Consider the following 11,337-nt stretch of genomic DNA (forward strand, 5'->3'; position numbering starts at 1 on the left):
TGTGGAACTCTTTCCTGGCCAAATGTGCATGCTCTTCAAAATAGAAGTACTTTTATTCAAAACTATTTTTTAATCATTACTTGACAGCAATTAAGTAATGCACAGTGAATAATGACATCCTCTGTCACCATTTTGTACTAAGGAGAAGTTTTGGAACAAATCAGGACTTTTTTTTTTACAACTAGTAATGGTCCCAGGACAATGTTCCTGCGCAGGTTAAGGAAGCTTAAAAGCAATGGGATCTTTTATTAGAAACCAACCACTCATGTGAGTTCTACCTGGAATTTAAAAGTCAGTAACCAGTTAGTTAGGTATTTACTTTCACAGTATAGAGCACTGCTTTAGGGTCCCGGTACTAGCTCTCTTTCTTCCTATTCTCTAGTTGCCTGTTGGCATTTATTCATCCAATTCTCTAACTTTTGGGAAGAGAGTGACTTGGGAATGGGGAAGAGTCTATTTAAAAGTATAGATTTGCCTAACTCTAATCAACCTTATTTTTTCTATGACAGGGGGGTTTGCTAATATGTTCGTTCATTCATTCATTCATTCATTCACTCATTCAACAAAGAACTAATGGACACGTATTCTATGCCAGATGTGGTGGTAGATGCTTAGGGTGGGAAATGAACATAGATTAACAGAACGAGGTCCATGGTCTCTAGAAGCTCATAGTCCAGTGGGAGTCAATATGGAGCCCCTTGGTGTGTGAAAGGCATTCTTACTCAAAAGAAATCTTCTGCTCATTATTTACTTGTGTCAATCTTGTAAAAAGGATTAAAGAAAGTCTAGTCTCCTTTTAGTGATTAGGGAAGGAGTTCCAGTGAAAATATTTATTAATTTAAGAGATTTCAAATGACAGACCAAGAATGGCTGCCTCACACTTTCCACATACACAGCATCACAGACCACAGGACCAAGAGCTTGAACTGATTTCCCATCTTAATTTAAAAGACCAATCAAGACTAAACCTTTCATGCCTACCTTTGATCTAGCTCGATCATCTAGAGAAGCCCATGGCTCCCAGACCATCCATTCTCCTCAGGACTCTCATTTCTATAAGTTTTTGTGTACCCCTCATTCTAACTAAATCCCCAATCCTTCCTCTTCCTTCTAAAATCTTTTCTCACCTCTTAAATTTAGGGTTTGTAAATAACAGTCTACTGTATTTGCCCTTTCCTGAAATCCCTTTGACCCCTTTCCTTATGAGAGCTTCCTCTGGTACTTTTCAAACGAATAAAGTTTTCTCTCTCAGAGACTTTTGTAACTCAAGGCCAGGAGACAGGATAAAAGTTCTGCTTGTTTGCCATTGTCCCTCCTAATTCTTCCCTAAACAAGATAACTATTTTGAAATTCATGTCATGCCATGGGACCAGCTGTAAGTGTTCCTTGTTGCTCCCATTGACACACCACCACATCCTTTATATTCTTACACTGCAATTCGTCTTCCTTCCCACCCCATGCCAATAATATTCGGAGTGATTTTATTATGTTGTGAATGACTGATCTTGGACCCTGAATGTATTGGCCAGGGCAAAGAATCTCCTATAGATAATTTAAGTAGGAAAAATTTATTCTAGGGTAACAAATAATTTGAAGAATCACTGGGAGATCTGGAAAAAATAAACAATTTATTAAACCTTCAATGTTGACTACCAAAGCTGGGGAGGATGCAAAGGATCTGTTGCTTTTCTCTGATTTGGAAAGTACAAGTTTTCAGCATCATACCATCACTAACATGATTTTTAAAAGCTGCTACTCTAAGGAGATCCCCATAATTTAACGGCTGTGATTTGTACCAGCAAAATAGGTGCCCTGCTCTCTGCCCATGGACATCACAAAGCTAGTGATCGGACACTGGGATCTTGGCAAGCTCTTGTCTCTATGACCTGTCAGCCAAAAGAGATAGAAGCAGCATTAAAAGCATGGGGTCTGCCTTGGTTATGCCTTCCAAAAATTTGGACAAGAAAGAAGACATTAGAGGGGACTTCCCTCATATTTCCAACATGAAACCCATGAAGTTACATGCAGTTTTGCACATCTTCTGAGCCTTTCTTCTTGTTAGATTGAAATAGGGGCCTCCGATTGTACTAAAATCAAAGTTCTCCACTTGTGCTCTGGATTCTGTCATCTCTTTCCTTTGCAGGGGCTTCTCTCTGTTATCTCCAGTAGTCCACCCCCCCGCCCCGTGGTGATAATTCCCATCAGCACACAAACACCCTACGTCATCACCCATCCTAAAAAACAAAGCTCTCCTGTGACTCCTACAAGGATGTCTTTTCAGTTCCTCAGACTTGTCAAGCTCCTTATACCCCCCAAGAATTTTCTGTTTATCACCTTTAGCTCAGAATATTTTCCTGTGTTCATTTTATGGTTGGCCTATTCTTGCAGCTAATGTCTCAGTTCGAGCTAATCAGTGTCTTTCTCTGATCACTCTCTCTCCCATGTCTGCTCCCTCACTTACTCACTATCCCACCACACTGCTTGTTCGCTTTACAATTCTTATCAAATTCTAAAATTGACTAATGCATGCATTTACTTACCTCTTGGTTTGTTTACATCACTACTATGTAAGCTTATAGGGCAGGTATATTTTCAGTTTCATTCAGTTCTGTACTCATAGCACATTGCTTGGCACAGAGGAGAGGTTTAATAAATATGTGTTCAATAAATGAATGGCTGTTGGGTACCAGGAAGAAGAAAATGGTGAGGAGCAAAGAGGGGTGGGAGAAAAAATACTGCCCTTCCACATTTCCTTCCCTAGTCAAGGTTCTGAAGCCTCACAAAGATGTGTACCTCTGCTTCCGTTCTCCTGGGCTGTAAGTAGACTGAGTAGAAATCGTTGCAGATCTAACAGTGTCCTACATCTACCTTTGAGCTCCCATAGCATTTCTTTCATTTATCATGTCACAGAAGCTCTATTTTTCAGTGATATCTTTGATTTCTGAAGAGTCATTGTTTGTAATGTCACCTGATTGATGACAATTTTTCAGGTGTTTATTTTTTAGCTGCCCATCCTCCCTTTTAAAAATTCAAGCTTGTTTTTCTGTTTTTTTTCTTCTAATAGTTTTGATGCAACCCTCATTGTTTCCTTCTGTTCAAATTATTATTACTTATCTTCCAATAGGCATTATTTTTGGACTAATTATTTGCTTACTCCCTATTGCATATTTTTTCTGTCTGAACTGTGTATGCTTAATGGAGAGCAAGAACTTAATATCCTGTGTTGCTTTGTTTCATTAAGTTCTGACTCATTGACTCATTTTCTGGTTCCATTTAAAATAATTAAGCACTCCTAAAAGAAGGGAAAAAATGCTTTGGTTGTAAGACCATTTTGGTTAATAGAATCATGTCTGATTTCTAAATCATACAATTGCAGAATTAAATAAGGCCTTAGATATCACCCACCACCAAACTGTACCCATCATATGCATCTCTGCTGGTACCCCCAACACCACGGGCACTGTGAGGACAGCATCCTGCCCATTACATCTGCTGCTCTGTCACCTGGATGCCAGCACAATGATGGCACATAACCCTGGCACATAATGGTATTCTCATCAAATGTTTGTGAAGGGATAAATGAAAATCTTCATTTGGGAAACATAATTTAAATTCAGAAAATATAAACAAATTTGTTGAGAAACTTTTGGCCCAAGGAAACAAGCAGAAAGATGTTCACAGGCTTTTTCTTGAAAAGCAAAATACTGTGGAAGCATCTGCTAGTAGGAGAATGGATACATGATGTATACTCATTGAACAGAATCTTACACACGGTCATCAAAGCAGATGAACTAGTGACACATTCAACATGGATCAGCCTCAAAAATATAATTTTGAGGAAGAAAAACGAAGTCAGACAAGAGTAACAAGGAATTATTCCATTCCACGAAGGTTAAAAATATGCCAAACTTATAAAATATATGCTTTGGGAGACAAACACATGCAAAAGTATGAACAAATGCTTAATTATAGTAAACAAGAAAGTCAGGGTAATGTTTTCCTGCTGCTGATGGGCGTGAGCAAGTAGGGGTCACCTAGGGGGCTTCACAGGGGCTTCATGGCCGTACTTTGGTCCTTGGACTGGGTGTTGGGTACATATGGTTTTTGTTTTATTTTTCACATGCCTTTATATGCCTGAAATGTTTCATAATAAACACAAAACCCAATGGACTGTAATAAAATTGAACAAAAAAAAATTCTTTCCTAAAGAAAGTGATTATGAGACCCAGGGAGACAGCCATTGCATATTGAATAGATTCCCCAAAGACATAAAGCATAAATTTTATAAGTAATATATGAAAAAATAGTTGACATTGTTAATAATATCTTAGAATTCAACTACTATAATTTGGTATTCAGTATTTTCCCCCAAATATGTTCATTCCAGTTATTGAAAACATCAGTAACCATCATGCCTAAGTCTTTGAAACTGCTTTTCAAAAGACAACATGAAAATGTATGCAGTAAAATGTAAATGTAGCTAGATGTATATGTAAGATGGTTGAGTTTCTGATAAATTTGTGTAGAATTTCCTGCAGACCAGGACACGACCTCCCATTGTGTGCTGTGTTTTGTCTCATCTCCCTGGTGCCGGCCACGGTCCAGCCCTGAGACCTGGAAGTCACAGCTGTGAGACTTCAATGGAGAGTGCAACAGGAGCGCGGCTGCAAGATGAATGGGACAAAGCTGCAGAGTTCCCTGTGTCCGTGTCTGGCGCTTGGACGAGTTTGGGTGTGAGCTCACCCTGAACAGGCAGGCACCCTGGTCCCCAGTCTCCCGGCTGCTGGGTCATCAGAGGGTATCTGACTCCAGCCAGCTCTGGAGTTTAGGGGGGGCATGGAAGTGAGTGGGTACTAGCTCCCTTTGCTGAAGCCCCTTAACAGCAACAACAGCAAGTTCCAGTTTGAATAGAGTCCCAGCCTGGGCCTGGAGATGGGAGCAGGCAGGGAAAGCAAGGAACAAACCAGGGACCCCCTCCCCAGGACCTTGGTGGTGAGGGCCTTGAAGCTGGCTTGGGTGCAGTTTCCCACGGTGCTCCCCAGGGTTAGGGAACTAATTTGGTCCCCCAGGCCCACCTGTTGCCCAAGTTCTTGCAGCCTGGGGCCCTCTGGTGGCAGATGTGGTGACACCTGAGAGCCAGGGCATGCATGGAGGTGTAGGGATCCTGCCTGCTGGATGCTGCCTTCCTGCAGAGGGGCAGGCGGAGAGAGGGCCACCCCCACCCCAATAGCTCTATGGTGAGTGGGGACCCTGCAGCTGCTGGCCCTCAGTGACCCCAAGACAAAGGCCAGAATGATCTCGATTGATCAGAATTCTCAGAATGATCAGATTCTGGAACCTGCCAAAGTTCCTGGAAACCTCACACAATCCCCGGAACCCGCTGTTCAACCTCCCTCTCACCTTCTTTAGATCTTCTTCTAACTATCCCACATCCAATGCTTAATACTGTATTGTACACTTAAAACATTTGTTAAAAGGAAACATATCAATGTTAAATATCCTTATCAGAATGCAATAAGACATTTTTAAAGAGTTACTTGACTTTCTCATCTTCAACATCACGGCTCCTATATACTTGAAATCCCCAACTAAAACACTATTCCTGGTGTGTAGTATGCCGGGAGCGTTGTGATGACTTTCCTATATTCCAGTCTGTGGAAGACGCAGTTAAGGGTTCCTTTGCGCAAAACCAAATCTGGCTGAGAGGCACCCTAGAAACCAATGCATAGTGCGTGCTAATGTGCAATTACAAAGACAAACTGGAATGACTCAGGGGAAGAGAGAGATTAGGATAGATGACACCTTCTGGGAATGTGCCAAAGAAGACAGAGGCTTGAACATGGTGTGTGTGTGTCAGGGGGGGACAGGGAGGATGTGTGCAGAAATTCATCCCAGCATTGTGGAGCAGGCCCTGGGAGGAGGACGACCTGCATGGAGGGGCCACCTTAAGCACCATGTACTTGGGTGACTTAAGGAGGAGTTTGGTCAGAGTGTTTTCTTGGAGCTCTAGTGCAGACCCAGGTTCCCACTCATTCTTCCTGCTCCACCACAGCCTTTTTGTCTATTACAGTTTACACTCAGTGTTATTCTGTATTAGTCTCAGGTGTGCAGCGTAGTGGTTAGACACTCATGTGGTTTGCAGAGTGGTCCTTCCCCATATTTCAAGTACCCACCTGGCCCCACACATAGTTATTACAATATTATTGACCATACTCCCTATGCTGTACTTTATATCCCCATGACTATTCTGTTTCTACCAATTTGTACTTCTTAATCCCATCACCATTTTTACCTAGCCCACCCAACCCCTTCCCTCTGGGAACCATTATTCTGATATCTGTATTTACGAGCCTGTTTCTATTTTGTTTATTCATTTATTTTGGTCTTTAGATTCCACATGTCAGTGAAATCATATGGCATTTGTCTTTCTCTGTCTGACCTACTTCACTTAGCATAATACCCTCTAGGTCCATCCAAGCTGTTGGAAACGGTGATATTTCATTCTTTTGTTGTGGCCATTGTATACATGTACCACAGCTTTCTTATCCACTCACCTATTGATGGGCATTGGGTTGCCTCCATTATCTTAACAGCTTTTTTTTTTCTTTTGGTAAGCATTTTTGCTCTGTTCATTTCTCTTAATAACTCTAATCTCTGCCTACAATCACTAGTAGGTTTACATAAAATAATAATTACCTATACTTTATAGATTTTAAAAGGTCAAATGGCTTATCTTTATACTCTGCATTGATTCTTGATAAAAAAATAAATGTAACAAGTTGTTCAATTGAAGCAGAAGCATTTTTCATTATGCCCCTAGGAACTTGGCTTTATTGCCTCCTCAATATTTCCCCTCCATATTCCTTACAGTAAAGCTGTGAAGAGATACACGATAGAGTAGGTTACTGCTTCGGAATAGCCTTTGATCAATTTGTGGAAATATCTACATAAATAAGAGATAAATTGTAAAGCAACATATATATGTGTGTGTGTATACGTATAAACACACACATAGTACAGTATAGATTGAAATGTATAAATGGCAAGGGAAAGTGAAGTAAATGAAGATAGAGAAATGGATTTCTGGATGCCCAAACTAAGTTTAATATATGGCTTTCTTTTCTCTAACACCCATATGGGGTTTGACAATTTGGCAGATTAGAGGTGTTAACAAAGTTTTTAGAATGGAGTTTCCGCCCTGCATCAGAGCAGTAAAATCAATAGCCTGCCTTTGAGTTCAGCCGTTTTGTTTTGTTTCACGGCTCTAGAGGCAGAAAACAAACCAGCTAAAGCAGGGTTTTGAAGATACCAATCGATAATGTGGCTGGCAGGTATGCTATCCCAGTAACCAGAGTTGCCTGCTCTACACTGAACTGCCCTCACAGGACACCTGCCTCCAGTTCTCCCCAGCCAACCAAGGTCAGCGAGTCCACAGGCTGTAATGTTGGCTATACTTTTATGAGATGTTTCCAATTATAAAACATTGTCCATTTTAGTCTGTATTTGCTGCAAGGATATTTTTTTGAGGGAACTATAAGGCATACTATAAAGTAATATGCTAGTCCCTTTACTATTTGAGAAATTTTTCTGGTGAATAGATTAGTGGATCTCAAAGTGTGGTTTCTGGATGAGCTGCATCTTCTCAGCTAAAGATGATGCTCAGGTTTGTCACTTACAAGTTCTGCTTTTCATTCAGCAGAACACATTTCAACCAAGTCCTCTGCCACTTTGTAACAAGAATTGCCTTTCCTCTAGTTCCCAATAGTACGTTCATCATTTCCTTCTGAAACCCCACTGGAAGCATCTTCAACGTCCTTATTTCTAGTCCCATTCTGTTCATGAGAATATATATGTTTTCCTATATGATAGAAGCGTTCTCTACAGCTCTCCATCGCTCTTTCTGGGCTCTCATCAGAATCTCCTTAAATGCCTGTGTTTTTACCAATCATCTCTTCAAGGCCATGCAGGCTCTTCCCTTAATGTCAAAAACTCTTCCAGCCTCTATTCATTGCCCAGTTCCAAAGCCACTTCCATGTTTTTAGGCATTTGTCACTGGAACATGACACTTCCTTGAGCTAAAAAATCCGTATTAGTTACTTAGTGCTGCTGTAACAAAATACCACAAACTGGGTGGTTTAAAACACTTATTGGCTCACTGTTCTGGAGGCAAGAAGTCTGGAATCCAGGTGGTTCCTTCTGAGAATTGTGAAGGAAGTGTGTTCTTGTGTCATTCCCAGTTTCTGGTAGTTTGGGGGCAGTCTTGGTTATTCCTTGGCTTCTGAGTGCATCAGTTCAATTCTCCACATTCGCATGGCATTCTCTCTGTGTCTCTTCTTATAGTCTGTCCTCTGTACACATCTGTGTGTCTGTTCAAACTAACCCTTTACATAAGGACACAATTATGTTGGATTAAAGCCCACTTTAATTGGATTACAGGGTTTATCTTAATTTGACTACATGGCAAAGACACTATTTCCAAGTAAAGTCACATTCTGAGGTGCTGGGAGTTAGGACTTCAACATATATTTTGGGGGAGATACAATTCAACCCATAACAACACCTATATATGAGTAAAGCAATGAATCTGCATCAAATTTTGTGTTCAACTTGAACATTACTCTGTAGAAACTATTCAGATGGTTCAAAAGGCCACAGCTTTGGCAACTGGTGATTGGCAGCTTCATGACAACAACACGCCCACTCATGTATCACGTCTCGTGCAGAGATTTTTGGTGAAACATCAAATCACTAAGGTGACTCAGCCCCCCTTCAGCCCAGATTTGGTGCCCTGTGACTTCTGGCTTTTCCCAAAACTAATATCACCTTTGAAAGAGAAGAGATTTCAGACCATCAATGAGATTCAGGAAAATATAACAGGGCAGCTCATGGTGATTGGGAGAACTGTGTGAGGTCCCAAGGTGCCTACTTTGAAGGGGACTGAGGTGTCATTGTCTTATGTACAATGTTTCTTGTATCTTGTATCTTCTTCAATAAATGTCTCTATTTTTCATAGTACATGGTTGGATACATTCTGAACAGACATCTTATGTTATAAGTCAAAAAATATTGTAAAGCTTTACATAATTTCATGTCTTTTAAAGGAGCTGAGAGAAGAAAAGATAACTAGTATATATTTATAGAATTTGCTATATTAACCTTAAATTCCATTTTGTGTTCTCTTCCTTTGTTCCTGTAGATTCAAGTTAAAATCTAGAGTCATTTCCTTAGCTCAGTACAGCTTTGCTCCCACCCACCCCCTCAGTGCTGTTATTGTGAAATACAATGCATTCTTAAATGTTATAGGCACGACAATACAATTATATACATATTTGATGTGGATCCCTGCCCACAGGATCCTGGGTTGTGGCGGCAATAGACAAATACACGTGGACTACAGAAATCCTGTGGAGAAAAAGGGACGGCATGGCCACTCTCTAAGTGAGAGAGGGTGAGAGGGCCAGAGAGAGCCTGAGAGAGGAGAGAGAGAGAGAGAGAGAGAGAGAGAGAGAGAGAGAGAGAGAGAGAGAGAGAGAGAGAGAGCGAGCGCCTACCCCTGCCTGGACAGGATTTTATTGCTTTTCTGGGCACATTACATCAAGGATGGTACTCATTTAGTATGCATAGGTTTGTTTTGGGTGGTTATCTTTTATGGACAACATGGGAGAGGATGTCACTAAATACATCAAAGAAGGCTATTTGCATTGTAAAGGGAGAAATGGTTGAAAAACCCAGTTATGCTCCATACTTGGGAGGTCTAGCTCAGATGTTAGGAAGTTAAAGATACTCAGTAAACATTTGCTGCCTCAATTCAGAGTGAGGGAATTTTAGCAAAGGCAAGTCTCATAGTGGTCTAGGTACAATGCAGGCCTGATTCCCCACAGGAGAACCTATCTGTGGGCGTGGGTCCAATGTTGCTCCCCACTGGCTTTTCCGAGTGGGGGCTGGGCCACATTTCCCATGCATGGAAGGTTCCCCATACATATTTATTTATGCAATTGCTTTCTTTAAAAAAATAGACTATTTGTGGAGCAGTTTTAGGTTTACAGCAATACTGACTAGAAAGTGCAGAGATTTCCTATATGTCCCCTGACTTCACACATGCATAGCCTCTCCCGCACCAGCATCTCACACCGAGCAGTACATTTGTTACAATTGATGAGACCTAGACTGACACATCATTATCAATCAAAGTCTATGGTGTGTCTTAGTTCCTTCCTGGTGTTGCACATTCTATGACTTTTGACAAATGTGTAATGACCCGTACCCACCTTCACAGTTCAGTAATCCGTGTGCCCCACCTATTCGTGCCTTTTCTCTCCTAAATCCAGACAACCACTGTATCCATAGTTTTGACTTTTCCAGAATGTCATACAATTGGAATCGTACAGCAGGCCACCTCTTCAGATTGGCTTCTTACACTTAGTAATAAGCATCTAAGTTTCCTCCATGTCTTTTCATGGCTTGACAGCTCATTTCTTTTTAGTGCTGAATAATTTTCCATTGTCTGGATGTACCACAGTTTATCCACTCATCTACTGAGGAATGTCGTACCCAAGTTTTGGTAACTATGAATAAAGCTGCTATAAACATTTGTATGCACCTTCTATAAATATCTACCTGCAGTTTTTTGTGTGACTGTAACTTTTCAACTCATTGGGTAAATATCAAGGAACACCATTGAGGGATTGAATGGTGAGAATACGTTTAGTTTGTAGGAGACTGCTGTACTGTCTTCTAAAGTGGCTCTACCATTTTTCATTCTCATTAGCAATGAATGAGAGCTCTTGTTTCTCCACATCCTCACTAGTGTTTGGTGTTGTCAGTGTTTTGGATTTTTTTTTCTATTCTAATACATGTGTAGTAGGTATAATTGCTTTTAAATCAGTTAGGAAGAAACATTTAGATTGTTTTTATAATTACAGTTACATTAACCATCCCTCATTGTCTTCCAGTGTGGATTCAAGTTCCTGCCCAAAGTTATTTGCTTGCAGTCTTAAAAACTTCCTTCAGCCCTGGCTGGTGTAGCTCAGTGGATTGAGTGCCGGCCTCCAAACCAGAAGGTCGCCAGTTCAATTCCCAGTCAGGGCACATGCCTGGGTTTCAGGCCAGGTCCCCAGTGAGGGGCATGCAAGAGGCAACCACATGTTGCTGTTTCTCTCCATCTCTTTCTCTCTCCCTCTCTAAAAATAAATAAATCTTAAAAAAAAAAAAAACTTCCTTCAGTATTTCTACTAAGATAGGTCTGTTAGCAACTAATTCACTCAGTTTTGATTGATCTGAGAGTGTGTTTATTTTGTCATGATTTTTGAAAGATACTTTGCTGGATATAGATTCTTA

This window comes from Desmodus rotundus, chromosome 3 (genome assembly GCF_022682495.2).
Source record: "Desmodus rotundus isolate HL8 chromosome 3, HLdesRot8A.1, whole genome shotgun sequence".
Classification (NCBI taxonomy): domain Eukaryota; kingdom Metazoa; phylum Chordata; class Mammalia; order Chiroptera; family Phyllostomidae; genus Desmodus; species Desmodus rotundus.